This window comes from Cornus florida, unplaced genomic scaffold (genome assembly GCF_030987335.1).
Source record: "Cornus florida cultivar Cherokee Brave unplaced genomic scaffold, ASM3098733v1 CherokeeBrave_3.0.0_Hap2_Chr06, whole genome shotgun sequence".
Classification (NCBI taxonomy): domain Eukaryota; kingdom Viridiplantae; phylum Streptophyta; class Magnoliopsida; order Cornales; family Cornaceae; genus Cornus; species Cornus florida.
This window is the reverse complement of record NW_026775576.1, coordinates 73,080,275-73,101,607: the sequence shown is the minus strand read 5'-3', so window position 1 is coordinate 73,101,607 and position 21,333 is coordinate 73,080,275.

Here is a 21,333-nt window from a genome sequence, read left to right as displayed (position 1 = left end):
ATGTATCTATACATGTTTGGAGAATTTAAGAGCATCTCCAACCGTTGCGTATATATTTTTGTGTAAATATGATGTGTCAGAATAGATTTATACAAAAAATTTGTACTACCTATTTTTAGCTCCAACGATTATTTTATACTTTTTGTTTAAAAAAATATCCCCTTTAGAATCCCTGACCTGCATACTTTTGGTAATTGTTACCCACAAAAAGACCGAGTCTTTCATTCCCTCAAAGACAAGTCCCTTACACTAGTTATGGAATGAAAAGATTTAACAAAGTTATATATGTTGCCCTTTACAACTTGCCAAAGAAGTTGAGGTCTCCACCCTTTTATAGACATATTTCTACTCCATGAACGGTTTGGATAGATTACAAATGCAGCACTACGATTAACTCTTTAGAATAGTCCATGAAAACATACATTGTTATCCTCTCTCCAAAGTTTTCATGTATTCTAGAATTTTTTACACTTCACCACCACAATCAAATTAATCTGTACACAATTACCAACACTCTAATAATTATTTAATATTTATTTTAATTATTCATAATTTAAATATATACCTGCTTATTTTATATATGTTCTGCTAGATGGTGCTAGTTAATCTAGACAAAATTAATTAGTCCAATAAACATTCAAAGATAATCTTAAAATACCATAAATCTATACCATGATAACCAGGATAATGATGGAGACCCGTTCAATTAATTAATTAACGGAAAAGAGTGCCTACGTTTTTTGATTAATTATATATATATATAGGTAGTACATCCGATTAATTAATTACACTATGAATACATGATTATATTTAATATTTTATTTTAATTACAGTAACTATTATAGTCCTATATATACGTGTGTGTCACGTGTGTGACTTTGGAGCCAAAAAGTCAACTTATATTCCATTTTGAGAAGTAGAAGCAGTTTGAGGAACTCATTGATGGAAGAGCTTATGTGTAAAAAAAGCTAATTTATTAATAAAAGAGGTTATGCCGTTGTCATGAGGAGTTTTGTGGCCATAAAGTGGACGACAATGATTGGAATTTTTAATAGAAATGAATCGTCCGATATTTGTCCCCTCTTCAATTCCCAATGAACAACAAGATCTTGACCTATTATTTGTTCTATTTGGTCGATCTGATACTTAGTTAACTCTTTGATCTTTATGTTCCCACTTATACCTAATTGATAACGAATCTGAATGGCTTTTTGAGGTCCAATTCCATCCATTTTTGTTGAGGCAATTCTTACTTGTTCATCGGCAACTGATCTAGCTCCTGAAATATATGACATTCTTGATCCTTCCTTTGACTAGTCTTCTCGGCTGGAATCATAAATGGGGTGTCTCCTCTCGGAGAATCTTTTGGATAGGTAGTAAATTTTGAAAAAAAAAAAAAAAAAGTGTGTAAATGGTGTATGCGCGTTTATTTTGCCAATGCAAAAAAAAAAAAGAAAAAAAAAAGTGTGTGTAAATGATGTATGCGCATTTTTTTGCCAATGAAAAAAAAAAAATCATCATTCAAAATAATAAATGACCTCCAAATTATGCACAATAATTTATTTGTTTAGTTGTTGAATTGTGATTAATCAGATTCACCTTATAGTAATTTTTATTTCTATTAAATATTGTCAGACTTTAAATGCGTAACGGGATTCTATAAAAATTAATGACACAATAATATTATATGAACCCACGTAAAAGACACTTTTTGATACCTCGTCCTTAATTGCATTAAATATCAAATTTTATTATTTCTAAAAAATTAAATTTCAATATAGTGGTTTTTAGACTTAGAGCATAGAATTTTTTTGGGAGTTTGATTTTTTATTTTTTATTTAGAAATATATATATATATATATATATATATATATATATATATATGTATATATATATATATATATGTTTAGTTAATTAATGTATTTCTTTTTTAGAGCCATGTAATATTTTCTTCCGAGCCTTTCATGGGGCATGGAAAAATTGGAAAACCGATAGAGACGCGGGCTCATTTATTTTCTTTTAGAAACCTAAAAGTGAAGAGAATGAGTGAATTATATTATTGAGAGAAAACTTGTGAATTGGATTAATTAATGTATTTCCCGGTTATAAAGAGAATTCTAATAATCAATATGACTAATTGTATAAAAAATTAACTCTTAATTTATTGAACTCAAAATTAAGCATTTCTACATTAATAAAATATTTAGAAAAAATGTATAAATAAAACAATTATATTATAGATATTAGCACGGTAAAAGTTGACATGCAATGTTTTTATTAATTATATATTTAGAGTTCTAGTATGAAGAGAATGCAATTAAATAATAAAATAACGCTAAAAATTGATTTATGCATAACCCTTCATTTTAAAAAAAAATAATAAAAAAAAAATAAAATAAAAAGTGACATGTCTAAATGACAAAAATGTGAAATCAATAATTTAGTCTTAAAAAATAATTAATGTAAGTATTTAATTATTAATTACAAAAATGTATGGAAAAAAAAATACTTACTGAGATTTATATAGTTGTATACATATATAGGATAATAATAACACAATGTTTTTAGCAAATTCTATAAATAGAGAAAATATGTACAGAGTGTGTGACAAGGCCCAAAAGAAAGAAAACCAAACCAAGAAACTAAATATAGCTCCAGACAAACAAATGCAAGCCCAAAGGCAAGACTGGCCCAATGGAAGAGACCCACTACAACTCAAACATTTGACTGTTACTTTTTACGGTTAGTTTGGAAGACCTCTCTCTTGATACCGCGAGGAAAGAATTGGGGAGATCCAGTCTGAGACAAAAGTTAAAATCTAGACACTAGGACCTTCATAAATTTAAGTCCCATTGTTATAACAACCTTCGATATATTACCAATTAAGTCATTAAATTTACTGATATAAACTAACTCACATAAAAGAGCGTGCGCCAAAATTTGAGTTGCAGGAGTGTGAGAGCGAGAGTGCAAGCAGTGCGAAAAACAGTGTTAGTTTGGAAAGAATTGTGTGACTTAAAATATAATATCTCTTCTTTAAAAAAGGAAGAGTTTAAATTTCATAATAAACAATTTATGAAATGTGTATGTGAATACTTACCTAACTAGAAAAGAAATTATATAAAATTATATTTATAAGGTCATGAGTTATATTTATATATATAATAAAATTATATTATTATTTTATTACCGTATCATTGTCTTTTTTTATAAAATTATATATATAAGAAGTTGAAGAGTGAGGGAAAGAAAGAGTCATTACAACCAAAAGAAAAAAACAGAAATAGAAAAAGGGTTTTGTTTGAGCGGGTTAAGATGGGTATCACTCTTAACCCATCATTGACCATTGAATTGTATGAGTACCCACTTTTTACCCGTTACTGAACCACTCGCTTAAATTTAAGTGTCCAAATAATTTAATTTTTGTGAACAAATTTGAGCGGTTTAATTAGTTTAGACATAAATTGTCACTCCTAATTGAACCCAATCTTTTTAAGCTGACATGGCTTGAATTTATGGGATTTGAAAAGCAATGAGATTATATACATACTTAGTCCTAGAAATTTAGATACCAGAACAGGTGTTGAAGTAAATATTCCAAGATCCTTCTTCACACCCTTTTGGCCTAAGCTTCCCCATCTATGTGGTTTGATTTTGTTTATGGCGATTAACTACATAGGATGAAAGGGAGGAGGGAGATGACAGCGAGTCCAATGGACAACCCTGTGTAATTAGGGATTTTTGTATGTAATTAGTTTTTTTTTTTTTTTTTTTTTTTTTTTTTTTTTTTTTTTTTTTTTTTTTGGATGTGGTTTAGGTTTTAATCTTACTTTTGAAAAGATTTCAGATTACATCAAGTGCCCAAATAATTCGAGGAAAACTCGACTATGAAAAATATCTCTCTTTCTGTGCGGCAATGGAGGACGTGGCTATGAAGAAGAGAGATTTTCTCTTTTTGTGCTGCAAGATTTTCTTCAATTTGAGGCACGTGAAAACTGAAGGTGATTAAAAGGGTAGTATGGTCATTAGATAATTAAAAGGGTAGTATGGTCAGACTAAAGTGGAATAATATGAACGTGAGTGCTTTTTTCCTGTTAATTTTAGGTGGACAATTAATGAAATGAGGTAATGAGATCATGTTTAGAAAAAATTAGAGGGTTGTATAGAAAAAAGGGAAGGTCCAAATATTTCATCAAATAACAATACGTTTAGAGTATCTCCAGCGGTTGTTAAAATTTTTTTTTGTGTAAAATATACACTGCCACATATGATTTATAAATTTTTTTCATCTCCACCAGTTCGTTAAGATACATTGCCACATCACCAATGTATAAAAAGGTTGTGTATTTTACATAACCACGTAAGCATATTTTCTCTCTCCTTCCCCTTTCCCCCTTTCGGTTCTCTTTTTCTCTCTCATTCCTTTACCCCTCTTTGTCTCACATTTTTAGAGCGTCATAGAGAAGAATCTGCAACTGGCGGCAACATAAGAACTGTTTGACCATCTTTTATTTTTCTTTTTTAATAAAAATAGTTTAATTTATCACTTTCGTTTCATTTTATCTTCTGTAATTATCGTTGCAGATTCTAGGGTTTTTCTAGATTTTTTATCATTTTACATTTTATTCTAATGAGATAAATATGTACTAGCCAAATATTAGATATATATTTTAATCACAATTTTATATAATTATTGTTTGATGCATAGCTATACAAGTTATTATTATTATTATTATTATTTTTGTGATTAGTCTATTAATTCAATCGCAATTGTTGTTGCATATTATTTTGTCTCTGTAGAAAGTGAAATATAGGAGAAAATTATTATTTTTTTCCTAATTGAGAAGGATTAGGACGTGAGGTTTTATCGCGAAAAAGTAAATGAATTAAGTAAGTTTGTAAAAGTTATGTAGAGTCTTGGGTATGGTTGGAAGTCTTTTGGCTAGGGTTGGAAGTGGTTTAGGTATGTTAACCCAGTTGAGGGTTTTGTGATTAGCCATGGAGTGTGAGAGAGAAAACGGTGGTAATGGTGTTAATCGGAGTTTGCACAGTTCGTGGAAGTACAATGAGTAAGAAATTTGAATTTTGTTTGGAGGTTTAGTCCCTGCTTAATTCTAAACTAGTAGTTCAATTTTCTGTTTTCACATTGATATAATAAAACTCAAAATTGTTATTTTAGTCTGCTTGGTGTTGTATTTTGAAAACAGTTTTTAAAAAATTAGAGTTAAATGAGTTCAGTTTTTAGAGAACAACTTTGACTTGTTTTAAAAATATTTTGAATTCAGTTTTCACTTTTTTTTAATACATTTTTTTTTTAATAAAAAAGAAATTCTATTGAAAATTTTCATCTACCTCTCAAATACATATAAAATTATTTCCCCAATAAAATTTAAAAATAAGTTAAAAAATGAGATTTCTTTTAAGGAGAATAATAAAAAATATAGTTGTCGTTTGTACAAATCTTTATTATTTTGGTAAGTAAATAATTTGGCAACTGAAATAAAGAAAAGAATGTTGTTGTGTACAATGTAAATTTGTAAGAATGTCAATATGCTCAATATTTTTTTTACCAATCCTCAATAATAGTTATTTGTAAAGTTTTTATTCATCTTTATTTGACAATGTTGTGAAAACATATGTGAGGATGTTTTGTTAATTTTTTCAAGTCATGTGTTCGATACACTTCATGAGTTAAGAATATATTTAGAATTTGTAAGAACTTTAACAGAATTCTTCTCCTTCGTTATTTAAAAAAAAAAAAAAAAAGAAAAGAAATAACTTAAATATGGCTATTTGTGCAATTATTGTTAATTTAAGAATAATGCACATCTAATACTTATAGTGATACACAATACTCTTTAGTTTTCATGAAACTATTTTCAATATAGACAATCAAGTAGATTTATGAGTTTTTGTTTTTTGAAAATTATTTTTGTAATTTTCTCAACCAAGCATATTTTCAAACTAAAAATTGTTCACTGTCCTTGAAAATAGTTTTCGAAGTTGTAAATCAAGGAAGGCCTTATTTGTTAGTACAGTGATCAAATTGAATACTATAGGGGAGATTTAATGATTTTAACCCTTAAAATGGTATATTGGTCATATAATATTTAAAAAGTTGGCCTTCCCGCAAATAAACGGAATGGAGATAATATGATGATTTTTTCAAAAGTAATGGAGTTTTTAGATTTTTTAATTTTTTTTTAGTGTAAGAGAGTTATCTGAGTGTTTTGATATAGTATAAAAGGATTTTACGATTTTAACCTTTAAATATTAAGAACACAATATAGAGAAAGAATTATACATAGATGCTCAGCTATTAAATTTTTTCTTTTCTTTTTTTTGAGTAAGTTTAGAAAACTTATTTAAAAAAAAAAATTATTTCAATACTTTTAATTGTATTTCACAAAAAAGACAAAAATGGACCACGAAATTAAACCCAAAAAAAAAAAAAAAAAAAGTGTAAAACTTGGAAATAAGCCTCGAAAGTTTTGCTTCTGAATTGATGAGAAAAAAAAAAAAAAAAAGCAACTAGGAAATAAAAGTGAATTTGATGGATACCTTTGCTTATGAATTAAACGAATTGATGAGTGTAAAAAGCATTAAAAATGCCAAAGCATCATGAAATTATTGAATTATGAGTAGGCAAAAACATAAGTAAATGCTGTTAACATATGAAGTTATGCTGTAATTAGTTGACTCATAACTTCAACAGTAGCTCGGGAAAAATTTCTAAAATTATAACCGAATTTGATTTTTTTTATAGAGTGCTCTCTCCATTCTTTCTGTAAACCCTGTAGGTCTGAGGGGTCTTGTCCACATTAATACGGATGGAAAAGTGATTTGGTACATATGAATTAGGTGTTAGTACTATCAAATAACACCCAACCTTTATATTTGGTATTATTTGACATACCCAATTTTTAATCTAGTGTCTCGCCAAACGTCCTGGGAGGCGCCTCGGTACTCGCCTTGCGAGTTTAGGCCTATACCCTTATGCCTTAATTGTGTTTTTTTGTTTAATTCGATTGTCAATTTTTGTCATTTTACATCAAACAAAATTTTTGTTACTAAAATAAATAATAATAATAAAGAAGCAAATTTCCTACACTATCGCAAAAAAAAAAAAAAAAAAAAATAAAAGTACATTTAATATTGTTTCGTTATAATTAAAAGTGAATATATTACTCCCGTAAGTCAAAAGCGTGCAAATGATAGAAATGTTTTTTTTTTTAAATCTTCATAACACGTCCATTATCTCGTATTAAGAGAACATACTTTTATCATATTTTAAATAATGTTTTAAATGGGAAACAACATACTTATTTTTTTTCTTAGTTGGTATTCACATACATATGTCTTTAATGAGGTTTGAACCCCTAATCTTGCTATTTGAGAAATAAGCATTTAAAACCACTAAGTCACTGTCCAGTTCGTAAAAACAACATAAGACAACATGTAACATTTATCAATTAATCTAATAACCTTTGTGAGATTGGCATCTCATGTTTGTGATTTCAAATTTCAATCAATCTAAACGTCAAAACTATGATGCTATATTTGGTGTGCATGAATGGAATGGAATGAAATTTGGAATGGAATGAGAATGAGAATGGAATGGAATGAGTATTAACATTCTTATGTTTGGTGTGACACGGTGAATCGTTATGGAATGGAATGATTATTACCATTTTATTGTTTGGTTGAGTATCATTAAATCTGGAAGGGCATGCCTTTTCTCAAAAATGCCCTTTTCATTGGAGGAAAGAAAAATAAAAAAATTATAACTAAACTAACTCACAATGATTGAATATTTAATTTAAGAAATTGATGTAAAGGCTAAAAAGTTATATATATATATATATATATATATATATATATATATATATATATATATCAATCTTAATAATATATAAAAATTCGTGCACCATAAGATCAACTCAAATAAAGTTAAGGAAATAAATAAATCATCAACCCAACAAAAAAACCTGGTAATATTTTCAAGTACTTGTGTAATTTTTTTATTTTATTTTTTTTATTGTAGATTTCTTGAAAATTCTAGTTTTGATAAAATTCTAATCAAACAAGGTTCTCCAATCATCCAATGATGAACTTTGATTACACAAATGTTTCAACACAAAGATACAAAAAAAATAAATAAAAATAAAAAAGTGATATATTCAGAAGATAAAAGAAATTTAATACCTACTTATCAAAAATAAATAAACAAAGAAATTAATACTTGTAATTTGTTTGAAAGTCCTGCAACTTTTTTGTCAATGGTAGCTCTGGGTATATTCAGAAGAGAGGGAAGATGAAAGACCTTTATCACGTCTAATAAAGAAGCCGATAAACATGAAAAATAGAATGTGAAAGATTTTTGGTGAATGCGAAATATTTTTGCTTTATTAGAATGTAATTAAGGACTTATTGGGAATATTACAAAAATATTTTATCTTACTATGGAATGGAATGACCATTCCATAGGTTTACTAATGGAATGGATTTTCATTCCATTGGAATGGTCATTCTATTCCATTCCTGCACACTAAACAACTGAATGGTTGGAATGAGCATTCCATTCCATTCCACCAAACGTAGCATGAAAATAAACAATGGAACACTAATAATATGTTAGGTAAATTGCACTAACACTCCTAAGGTTTTAGTTAACGCCTCTCAACGGACATTCAATGGCTTTTTATATATTGACACCCCTTTTAAACCTCTGAAACTATATAAAATTACATTTTAACCATTTGATTTGTCAACAACATTATTTAAATTATAAAATTACAAATTTAACATCTTAACTAAATTTAATGGACCAAACTAATCTCTTCATCTTTTCTATACATTTAGATATAGTTTAAATATAATAATACTTATACCACCACCACAAGTTCACAACATAAATGTAAAAAATAAAATAATTTTTTTTTTATTTTTAAAATAGTCGAATAAACTGTACACCACCAGAACCACCACACACAAACAACCACAGTAGAAAAAAAAATTAAAAACAACTATGGATAATCCATACTTATATATCCCAAATGCCATCGAAACCACTATAACACCGAGGCAATATCACCAACACACCCAAACAAACCACCATAACCATATCCAAATCACACCACAACAACCACCATCAGAGTAGAAAAAAAAAAAAAAAAAAAAAAAAAAATAGACATGTCCGAGATCAGGAAGAGGGAGTAGGAGTGTCGGCGGCTAGGTACTAAAATGAAAAAGAAAAAAGAGAGTTAAAAATTAGGATAGAGAAAGAGACTTAATGATGATGATAGTTTTATCAATTAAAATGGGCTGATATTTTGTAAATTAATTGAATTAAATAATGAGGGGCAAATATGACATTTGAAACCACAGGTGGTATCATTGTTAAAAAAGTCATTGACTTGCATTTGAGTAACATTGACCGAAACTTCAAGGGGTGTCAATACAATTTACTCTAATATGTTATCGCAATCTGGAATATAATATGAAATAATGGCATGGTAAAAAAATTCTACCGAGGAGGGCAGTGGAAAACTATCCTAAGATCATCTTCAATGGCTGTGTGTATATATATAAATATATATATTTGTATAAATCAGATGTGTCTACAATTTTGTACTACTTAATTTTAGCTCCAACCATTATTTTATACTTTTTGTGTAAAAATACATATGTCAATAACAACAAAGCACGTGTCACGCCCAATACCCCACATAATTTTTACAAACCTACTTAGTATATAGTTGATTCGTTAATGGAATGAAAAAAAAAGGAAGGAAAGAGAAAATATATTAATGTGGCTGTGTAAAAAAGTTGCAAAATACACAATTTGATAATGTATCTTAATATACTTCCGGATATTAAAAAAAAAAAAAGTTTTACACATTAAGTATATTTTACACAAAATGGTCTTTTTAACACACCACTGAAAATACTAAGGAAAAGTTGTTGGGCATTGTCCATTATATATATGGAATGTTTTCTTTGGACTTATATATTTGAATATGTTAGATCGCAAACTGTATTTGAATATGTCAGATTCCCAATCATGTTTGTTTTTGAGCCAAAATTCATTGTAAGTACCATTGTAATTGTGAAAAAACTTCGATATGTAATTGCTTGAGCAAAACTCTCTATAACTAACCATTTTAGATATAATTTAAATTCACAAACATTTTTAAACTAATAAGCAGAAAATAATAGATTATCTATATTAGTTTGAAAGAATCAAGTAACTTTGAATACGAATAAACAATAATATAAGTGTGACAGTAAACAAACTAATCTTCTTGTAGGCAGCTGGACTTGTACTTAATTGGAATGGAAATAGCATGCAACCTACACAAAAATGGCTTCGCTTGAGAACAATTAGTTATTTTTTTAATTAGTTATATTATTTAAAAAGACTTCTTAATATGTATTTAAAGGTCACATAAGTTATGAACAGTGAATCTTTTAGGAATATAGAAATAGTTAAAGAGGTTATACCATTAGTCCGGACTAATGGCACATTGGTACTTCATACATGTACTATTTAGCTTCTTATATCATGTTCACGCTTATAACTGTATACATTTGAATCACGATGCATGTAAACTAAAATTTTCATTCCAACAAAAAATCGTACATTTTTCTTCATTTTCTGAGCTCTTGAGGATACACCACCCAAACAGTACACTTAGGTTAAAATCAGGTCTCGCAATTTATAAGTCTAAACCCCAAGGGGTAACCTAATGACACACACTCTCTCACCTCTGCAACTTAGAGATTCGAGATATGAATCCCCTTGGCGCCACCCTAAAAGATTGTACGGTGAGAAGGAGAGTGCATGTGCCCGGTAGCACCACATTGTAGAGAAAAAAAATAAAAAATAACTAAAAAAAATAAAAAATAAAAAATCTTACAAGTCCAAGTAACCAAACTCAAGGATGCTCTCAAACTCAAACTTGCCTCAAAAACAGCCAGATATACAGGGAAATTAGGAAGAGCTATTCTCAAATTCAAACCCATGTCTTTTTTCTGGGAAGTAGAATATAAAGAAAATTCAAACCCATTGCCAATCAATCTTAGAACAGACCACACTATGGGTTCTAGACAATCATCAGTTGATACAAGTACCATAAAGTGCAGAAGAATGGTAAGCAGCCATTAAATTGAAGTGGTAGTGTTGCCGGTTTACTGTAGGTCCAATGTAGGGTTCGCAAATGTCAAATCAAAGTAACAGCAAAGGCAACTGAACATTTTACTAGTCATCTAACAGAACATTGACACATACCAGCCATCTCTAACAGAAACTCATATATTGATTGCAAATACCAAACAGTGAATGGATTGACGCATAGATGCATTTATTGAACATAGGATCATCGGAGTCCATTCTAGTCCTAGAAGGCATGCATGAGTTCACAACTCTTGAGCACCAAAAACATTAAAGTCACAATTTAGATAAAATTCATGCATTAACCTTTGACTCCCATCCTGCAATTACATACTCTTTCGCATCCTTGGTTTTCTGAAGTGACTCTCGAGAGAAAAGCAGCTGTTGAACAAGAACACAAATGTCATTGACAGTACGGATGAATGAAGTGACCATTGGTACTTCCGCACCTTCTAAAGTAAAATCTATGGACTCTCCAGATACATCAATTCTTATCCGCCTGTTCATAAGTACTTTTCCTTCTCCTATGTAGACTTAATTAATCCAGAATGAGTATCTAGACTGCAAAAGTCGAAAAAGATACATATGCCAAATGTCAATAATCTCAAATAAGAAAGTAAAATAAAAAATAGGAAAATTCAACAGGGGCATAGACAGGCAAAATCATTAAAGAATTTGACATGAAGATCAATTAAATAACAGCTTAACGTAAATATGGGTCTCTAAGGTGTTGCCAAAGTCTACAGAACTTGGAAAACAAGCATAATAAGGGATTCTATGCATTTGGAGAAGCTTCCCTGTTTTCATGGGTATTACTTTAAATAACACTAGGACATAGAAACATACCGCAAAATAGAACATGTCATCCTCTCCAATTGACTTTGCTTTGCTATATATGGTAAATATGTAATAAACAGTCCAGATAGTTGCAGATGTTCAAACCGGCTTCAACAGCTCGAGAGCCTACACATCTCCCAAACATTAATTAGTAGGCGCACTGAGGAAAAAATTTCCAAATCGCTTGTGTATTAGCTGCACCCAAGCATATAAAGAATATATGAAAAAGTTGAAAATCCCCAACTTCAATTAATTCCCAATAATTGAGACACAGGAAAATAAATGTACATTACAAAAAAAAAAAAAATCTAACAGAAACGAGACACGATTGCCACGGAAATAGTTGACAACACGGGTCAAGGGTGGGAGAGATGACATTTCATAGGTGTAAACATAAGCAAGAACTCTGTATAAACCTGGATGGATAAAGAAGTAATCATCTAGCTAACCCCGAGCAGTTGGAATTAAGGTATTGTTTAATTAGAGTTGTGCAAAATATCTAAACATACAAATCCGAAATCTACAACATCAGCATATCTATCCTTAAGAAAAATACAATCTTTACGCTTAATATTTAATGCTCACTATCCAAAGATATAGTCCTAAAAGGCATGCATGAGTTCACGACTCTTGAGCACCAAAAACATTTAAAGTCACAATTTAGACCAAAAGCTTTGGCTCCCATCCTGCAATTACACACTCTTTCGCAGCCTTGGTTTTCTGAAATGACTCCGGAGGGAAAAGCAGCTGTTGAACAAGAATACAAATGTCATTGGCATTATGTACATATATATGTCTACAGAGAGAAATGCTTGTTTTTTCAACTCCAGCGGTGGTAGAAGTTTAAAATGTAGCACAAGCTGCATTTTCTTATAATAAAAATATGCTCAATTTAATTGATTTGTGATATTTTCCACGTGCGACAATCTGTTAAATTCATATCTATAATCTATTTGAAATGAATAAATAAATTTTCTGTAAGGTTAAGCATTATACATCAAGGAAACTAAATGGTATTACAAATTCTTGAGTACTTTACCACAATGTGAAGACTGAAGAGGTCTCAAAGAAATTGAATGGCTCACTTATACCTATTAAACCTCACTGTTCTAAGGTAAAAGTTTATCATCATGGGTGGGCCACTGTGGAAAATGACAGCCGCCTTGTAAATCAAGTGATAACTTGAAATTTTGACATTCCTCAATCACAGTGATGATGATCCAAAATTTTAGATGCCCCTGTTCTAAATGTTGAACTCTCTTCGTAAACTATGTAAACACTATGGCACCATTAAAAATCAACCACTGTCTAAGCTTCCCCTGGTGTAGGTGCAGAATTTCGCTCAACCAATAATGATTGAGAAAAATAAAACAACTCACTCAACAAATAATGAAAATAAACAAGAACAGTATATCGAGAAGCGTAGAATTGCTTGATCGCTTTATTGGAGGTCTTAGCCTCTATTTATATACAAAAGATTGCAAAATTATGGTAGGACTCGCGTTGCTTGCCCTCCAATTCTTTCTATATAAACATTCTTTTCTAATAGAGTTCTTTCCATTGTCGAATTTTCCATACATAGAACTTGCCTTGTACAAAACTTCCTATCTCAGAGTTTTCCTTCTACATTAAATCCTTCAACTGGTAGGACTTGTGCATTCTTGGGCTGAATATATTTTGATCCGGCTGGGCTTGAGTAACAGGCCGGATGTTAAATATTCATAAGCTGGGCTGATGACTTCTTGATTCAGCCTTGATGGAAGTTAGAGGACAAATAGCAATGGTCTTGGGCTGTAAATACCCTCAATTTGGACTTGAGCATGATGGGCCTTATATGTCCTTGGAATGTAGATATGGGTAGTGGTGACGTGTGCGCTTTTTATTGGAGGGAGTTTTTTTCCCTCCACACTTTGCCCCAAATTTCGTTTTTAATTGAGCGACGTGTCACGAAGTGATTCCTAAGACGCTTGGAGGATGGAAGACACGCATGTTGGTTGGCAAAGAGCAGAGTTTGACTGGGAATGGTTCCAGGGAAGGGGCGTGCAGGACCACAGGATGGTACCTCTTCAGAGTTCAGGCAGGTCGACTCGGTTCAGTTCGAGGTGCTTGTCGCTGGTCGTGGACTTGACTATGAAGAAGGGAGTTGGCCATCCCTGCACAAACTGGTCGGGAGCTGGAGCCGTTCCCCTGACGAGGCCATGGCAGGCCGAAACCAGTCAGCATGTATCCTTGGGAGGGCAGGTCGTGGTGGCTGACCAGGGTGCTTGCGCGAGTTGAAGCAACGCCTTGGTGCCTCACGGGCCGTGCCGCTGCGCCAAATCTCTAGGCCCGTGACAAATGGTATCAGAGCAGGACTTGGGGTAAAGCACGGTGGGGTGCCCCCTTGTCGGTCCGGGAGGGGTCAGAGAATGAAGACGGTGCATTGAAGTTGCGTCGATGTGGAGGAATCAATGCAGTTGGGAGGGAGAGCCTCCATCTCCCCAGGAAGAGGCGTCCGTTGAAGTTGCGCATTGAAGGGCCGGAGGGCCGCGCGCACCAAAGTTCGTGCTTAGTCCTTGGGTGATGCAAACCATGGTGAAGGGCGAGCATCAAGTCGGCAGAAGGCCATTGCTTGCTCGGGATGCCGCGGAGGCGGCATGACGGAGAAGAGTCACGTCCTTGAGGAGTGGACGTCCCCTTGGTCCGAGGCCTATCATTGGGTGAGTGCAGTGCAGGGAGCTGCACAAGGAAGCGATGGTGGGAAGGCGAGCATACCGCATGGAGGCAGACTTTGGAAGGGAGTGGACGCAGTAGTGAAGCGCCGCACTGCGACGAGGACGTCGCAGGATTTGGGTGGGGGAGAATGTCACGAAGTGATTCCTAAGACGCTTGGAGGATGGAAGACACGCATGTTGGTTGGCAAAGAGCAGAGTTTGACTGGGAATGGTTCCAGGGAAGGGGCGTGCAGGACCACAGGATGGTACCTCTTCAGAGTTCAGGCAGGTCGACTCGGTTCAGTTCGAGGTGCTTGTCGCTGGTCGTGGACTTGACTATGAAGAAGGGAGTTGGCCATCCCTGCACAAACTGGTCGGGAGCTGGAGCCGTTCCCCTGACGAGGCCATGGCAGGCCGAAACCAGTCAGCATGTATCCTTGGGAGGGCAGGTCGTGGTGGCTGACCAGGGTGCTTGCGCGAGTTGAAGCAACGCCTTGGTGCCGCACGGGCCGTGCCGCTGCGCCAAATCTCTAGGCCCGTGACAGACGGCTCCTATTAAAGAGGGAATTGAAACCGGTTTTTTACTTTGCTTCAGAAACGGTTCGAGATCTTTCATTATTACTCCGTCATATAAGATTTTGCAAGAGTTACATTTGCCCTTGCTGCACTTCTGCGTTCTTCATTCCATCGCTTTGTCAGGTTAGTCTCGCATCTTTCTCTTCAATCTTTCATTATGAGTACTTCATCTACTCCCGAACGTATAGACCTTGGGGATTCTGAATCCACACCTTCATCTTCCCCCGTTGGCATTAGGGCTCCCCCTCCTAGGGTTTCTACAGATCGCCCTTTGTTGAATCCATTAGGTACTTCCCCTCTTCCAACCGAGACATCCACCTCAGGCTTTGATTATGTTCTTACTCATGAAGAGAAGAGAGCAATCATCTCTATTCGCCGCATCAAGTTTTCTATTGCTTCGGTAATGGAAGAATTTGATATTCCTGAGGGAGTAGAAATTGCAGAATATCCCGAGGGTGCCGATTTTACCTCTGGCGAGGGAATTGAGGAGGATGAGTTGCTTCTTTCGGTGGGGCATCTTAACGCCCTCTGATTCCCTCTTCATCCCTTCTATCATTTAGTTTTCAATAAGCTGGGTCTTGCCCCCCTTCAGGTAAACCCTAATTTCTTTCGCATCCTTTCGGCACTGTTGGTGCGCCGGAAATTAGAGGCTCTGGATTTGACCCTTGCCGACCTTCTGCTTACTTACAATATATCTAAGCATGGGACCGAGCCTGGTCGCTTCTTTTTTACCTCTCCCCTTCATCAAAGGATATGCACGAACCTTCCTTCATCCGAAAAGAAGTGGAAAGAAAGGATGGTTATAGTTAAAGGAAAATGGTTCGTGCCCCAATCAATTACGCTCCCCATCCCGCGCAAGTTCGGGAAATTAGGTATAGAATACTTAACCTCCCTTCATACCAAGTGTTCTGGCTGTTTTCCTTGCCAAGTCTTAATGTTTTGCCGTACTTATGAGTTTCTTGGTGTTTTTTCAGCTACATTCCCATCCTCCGCAGCAAGGAACAGACTTTCTTTTCTTGAGGAACGAGTCTGGAGTGACCCCTCGCCTATCGAGGACCTGCTAACTTCTTCAAACCTCAAGGATATTGCTTCCAGTGTTGTTACTGCAGACCTCATGGATCTATCTTTACCATCCTTTGACAGTTTCCCCATGATTGAGGAGGAGGTACGGAGGGCTGAGGCTTTAAAAAAGAAAGCCGAAGATGCCCAACCTTTGGTTGTTATTAGATCAACTGAGGATGAGGTGGAGGTTGAGGAACCACCAATGAAGAAATCTCGCCTCAACCCCTCATCCTCTGGCAAGGGCAAAGTCCCCTCTAAGAGCAAAGGGAAAAAAGCTGGAGAGGCCGAACCTAAAGATGAAGTTAGGGCCTTTGTTCTGGCTGAGACTGGGGCTCCTTGGACTCTTTCCTTCACCAGGGCGGACAGGTCAGTCCTGCACTCAGGGGATTCTGTGATTACAGACCCTTCGGCTGCACTGGCGGTGGCTCGAGGAATGTGGCTCCCAAAGGACGAGGAAGCCATCAGCCAAATGGAGTTGGAACAACTACTCCCCTCTGCCCCGGTCCGGGCCATAGAGGTTCGCATTGCTCCTTCAGAATTATGTTACTCTTACTTGCTTATGTTTCTACTTATGCTTATATTTGCTCTCCTGTTAAACAGAGTCTATACCACACCATGGCCCTCTGCGCCACTGCTGAAGCTCAATCCCTCTCCATCAAGAAGCTGGAAAAGGATCTTGACAATGCAGAGAAGAGAGCCACTACTGCCTCTACTAATCTGAAGATAGCTTCTGAAGCCAAGGATGCGTATAAGAGGCAGTTGTCAGCCTCCGAGGCTAAGGTGGATTCTCTTCAGGCCAAAGTTCAACGCCTGACCGAGGCTCTTACTACTTGCTTCAAGGCGGGGAAGCAAATGCAGAGGCGCTACTCCTGTCTGGCACACCTGGCTAGTGCTAAAGCGTTCCGGTCTGGCTATAATCAGGGCTCAGGCCCTAAGACGATGGATCCGGAAGCTTTTGACAAGCAGGTGGGGGTGCACTTCCCATACGATGAAGGGCCAGAGGCTTTGGAAGCTGAAATCTGCTTTGCCGAGATGGTGAAGGCGCACCTGAAGGGTACTACTAGCTCGTTTGCTCCTGCGGCTTCAATTCCTCCTACCCCAAGTCCTAATGTAGTGGATGCTTTTGAATCTACTCCCTTCGATCAGAAGAGGAAGTAGAACCATGTATTTTGTTTTTATGGACAGCCTGTTTGAGATAATGAATATAACTTTTTGTTTTAGGCTTACCTGACTTGTTTTTGCTGTATGCTCTTGATACTGTTCATATTTCTCTGACTGGTAATGTGTTTAAACAATAAACATTGTTTTTATGCTTCGGATTTATGCTATCCGTGAAAACACAAGGATTGTGGGAAGAAGGAGATCCTTTTAACAGTTTAGTTGATATCGCAGGATGATTCATAGGGACAATGATTTAACTGTTAAATGAACCCTCCTTGCCTTTTACTTGCCTGCAGTAGACGTATACATACTCTTTCCTTCTCGTGTGTTCCTGATGTGGGGTGGATTCTGATGAACTTATGATATATCCGCATCCACAGGGTATTAAACACTTGGAGTCCGGAGGAAAGAGTTCTGATCCGGGCACTAGAGGTCTAAAGCGAATTACTCCTCGGCACTGAGTGTGGAGGAACATTGCTGAATAGGACACTTAGGGTCTAAATCTGTCTCGGATACTTAGGATTCGAGGCGAATTATCCCTCGGCACTGAGTCGTGGAGGACTAGTGCTGAATAGGACACTTAGGGTCCGAAGCTGTCTCGGATACTTAGGATCCGAGGCGAATTATCCCTCGGCACTGAGTCGTGGAGGACTAGTGCTGAATAGGACACTTAGGGTCCGAAGCTGTCTCGGATACTTAGGATCCGAGGCGAATTATATATTCCCTGGCGTGGAGCCGGAGGGGGGTTTTGCCGAGCCGAACACTTAGGGTCCGAGGCGAGATTTTTGCCGAGCCAGACACCTAGGGTCTGAGGCAAAATTTTTGCCGAGCTAGACACCTAGGGTCTGTGGCGAATGACCTACTCTCCGGCGCTGAGCCTGAGGGGAGGTTTAAATAAATCACTCCTCGGCGCTGAGCCAGAGGGGAGGTTTTGCCGAGCCGGACACTCAAGGTCCGAGGCGAATGAACTACTCCCCGGCGCTGAGCCTGAGGGGAGGTTAAATGAATTACTCCCCGGCACTGAGCCTGAGGGGAGGTTGTGCCGAACCGGACACTTAAGGTCCGAGGCGAATGAACTATTCCTCGGCGCTGAGCCTGAGGGGAGGTTTAATGAATTACTCCCCGGCGTTGAGCCTGAGGGGAGGTTGTGCAGAACCGGACACTTAAGGTCCGAGGCGAATGAACTACTCCCTGGCGCTGAGCCTGAGGGGAGGTTTGTTTTATATTTTTCCTGAAACCACTTATCATGAGGCCGAGGACTCAAAAATGATAGGAGGCCAAGAAAGCGAGTAACAGTGGCTGTGAAGTTTTCCATTCGTTGACTTTGGAGACCTGCCTCCTCCACTGATACTCCCTTCTTGGCAACCAAATGTTGTGGACCACGCATATATGAACCGCATTTCTTTTCTATTTCTATCCGATGTGGGACATAGACTAAATTTTGTCAAAAAGGTCGGTGTAAGGAATGCCTCTGGTATTGAGCTTGACAGCCTTAAATACCAGTGGGCCCTCCTTACACCGTGATTAACTATTTGAATATTTCCATATATAACAGAATGTGGCACATACTTTTTTGTCGATGTGGGATAGAAAGGTTTAAGCACAGGCCATAACTCATGTTTTGTTACCTTTTTTCCCTTTGTTTTTTGTTTTTTTTTTTTTTGTGAAAAAATCAGACGAATGCCATGCATAGTATGGCCCCCCATTTTTATAACAAGAAACAAAAATAGAGGAAAGTTGTACTGAATATAGAAGCAAAATAAAGAAAAGCTTGGCTGACTGTGGACATACGCAGCTTTATTTGTGAAGAAGTTGTAGCAAAATGGACAAACTTAACTAATGGAAATACCTTTTCAGGTGTATTGCGTTCCAAGGACGCGCAATGGGACGTCCGCCAGCTTCGGCCAAACGATATGCTCCTTTCCCCACTACTTCGGTAACCCTTTAGGGTCCGGTCCAATTAGGTTCCAGTTTCTTTACATGAGCTGTCTCCTGCTTCAAAACCCAATCGCCTACCACAAAGCTCCTGAATCTGACGCGTTTGTTATAACTGTTACACACCTGCTGTTGGTATGCCGCGAGACGAATTGCTGCTGCATCTCTCCTTTCGTCCACCAGATCAAGGCTATGTTCGAGTTGTTGCTCATTATTCCCCTCCAGTACCAAGGATGTCCGAAGGGTTGGGATTATGGACTCGGTAGGAATGACAGCTTCGGATCCATATGCCATAGCAAATGGGCTTTCTCCCGTGGGTCGTCTTGGAGTGGTTCGATAGGCCCAGAGCACTTGAGGGAGATTCTCGTACCACTTTGTCTTCAATTTCTCCAATTTTTTCTTTAAGCACCCGAATATCGTGCGATTAGTTATTTCAGCTTGCCCATTGCCTTGTGGATGACTAACTGCAGCCAATTTTTGCAGGATTCCATGTTCGCATGCTCATCTACTACGAGTAGCTTTATGTTACTCACCCCTACGATACTAGAGCATATTTCAGGTATAGGACTCAGGATTTGAAGATTCCATTGCTCCTTGGATGGCTTACAGTTTCTAAGTTTCTATTTTATGCAAGTGTTAGCATAAGATGCCTCTTTGTAGCCCTATTTGTTTAAACTTGTATTCGTTGATTCGTATATGTAAAGTGTACGTAAGTACACTCTTTTCAATATATTTAACATGTATGAGATGAGGGCGAAGGCCAATGACATGTATCTCGTTTTCTATGCACTTTTGTTTTCAAAATTTATTATGAAAATATTGGAAAATGTTAAGTCATTACTTCATAACTTTCGCATCGGGTGTTGGAATTTCATATCTTTTCTGCCCGGATTCAGAATCAGACGATTCTTGAATCTAATTTTGTTAATTTTTCATTCTCCTTCCAATGGTGTGCACAGTGGCACCCTTTTCAGTGAGAAATGACCATTTTGCCCTTAGTTGATCTCTTTTCGGGTTAGGCATTCTTGCTTCATTTGCTTGGCTCATTTGAATTCCGTGGCTTCATGGAGAGTCATTTTGGGGCCTAAGGGATGACGTACATCTCTTGAGGTCATTTGGCTTCTTTCGCTTCCGCATTTCGGATCCATTAACGAGTCAACTTCTGGTTCATCACTGACGCACCGGGTTGAGAAATCCGGGTCGTTACATTTTAGGAATGTGATATAATAAATGTATTATGCGTTGGGACATGATAGGTTATTTTTTAGGCCCAGTGAGGCTATTGCATTTTTTTTTTTTTTTTGTATTTCAATAGGTTGTAGATGGACTTTTTCTGTGAAGGTCATGTCAAAATTTTATATATTTTATTATTATTATTTTGGTATCTTTTTGGGTCGTTACAGCTAAGTAGTGAAAATCCTATATTGCACTCACAAACTTAAAAGAATGCAAATTACAAAAAGTTACACTATATCCAAGATATTCCATACAAGAAACGAAACCGCAATGTGATTCGCATTAAATTATTTAGCAACCAAAAGTCAAGAAGCACTTTTTACAATTTAACAACAAATTCTTTACCACAAATCTTTTGTATAACAGTATAAACAAATCATTCATGATTCCTAATTATAATATGCCAAAAGGTATAATTATAGCATGGAGACAACATTTTTTAGCTTCCAATTTTTATTCACCTTCTCATCTCATACTTCCCATAATTTATTGATCTGCAATTCTTTCCTAAGAAAATTGTGAGTGTGGCCAGCGTGTGATCCCACGCGCCTGTCTTGTAGTTGCGCTGCACTATATAATTCATTTCTAATGATTGATCCTATGGTTGATGATCCGGTTGCACCTTATGATGGTGTACCGCAGTGCACCAGATTACCCCCC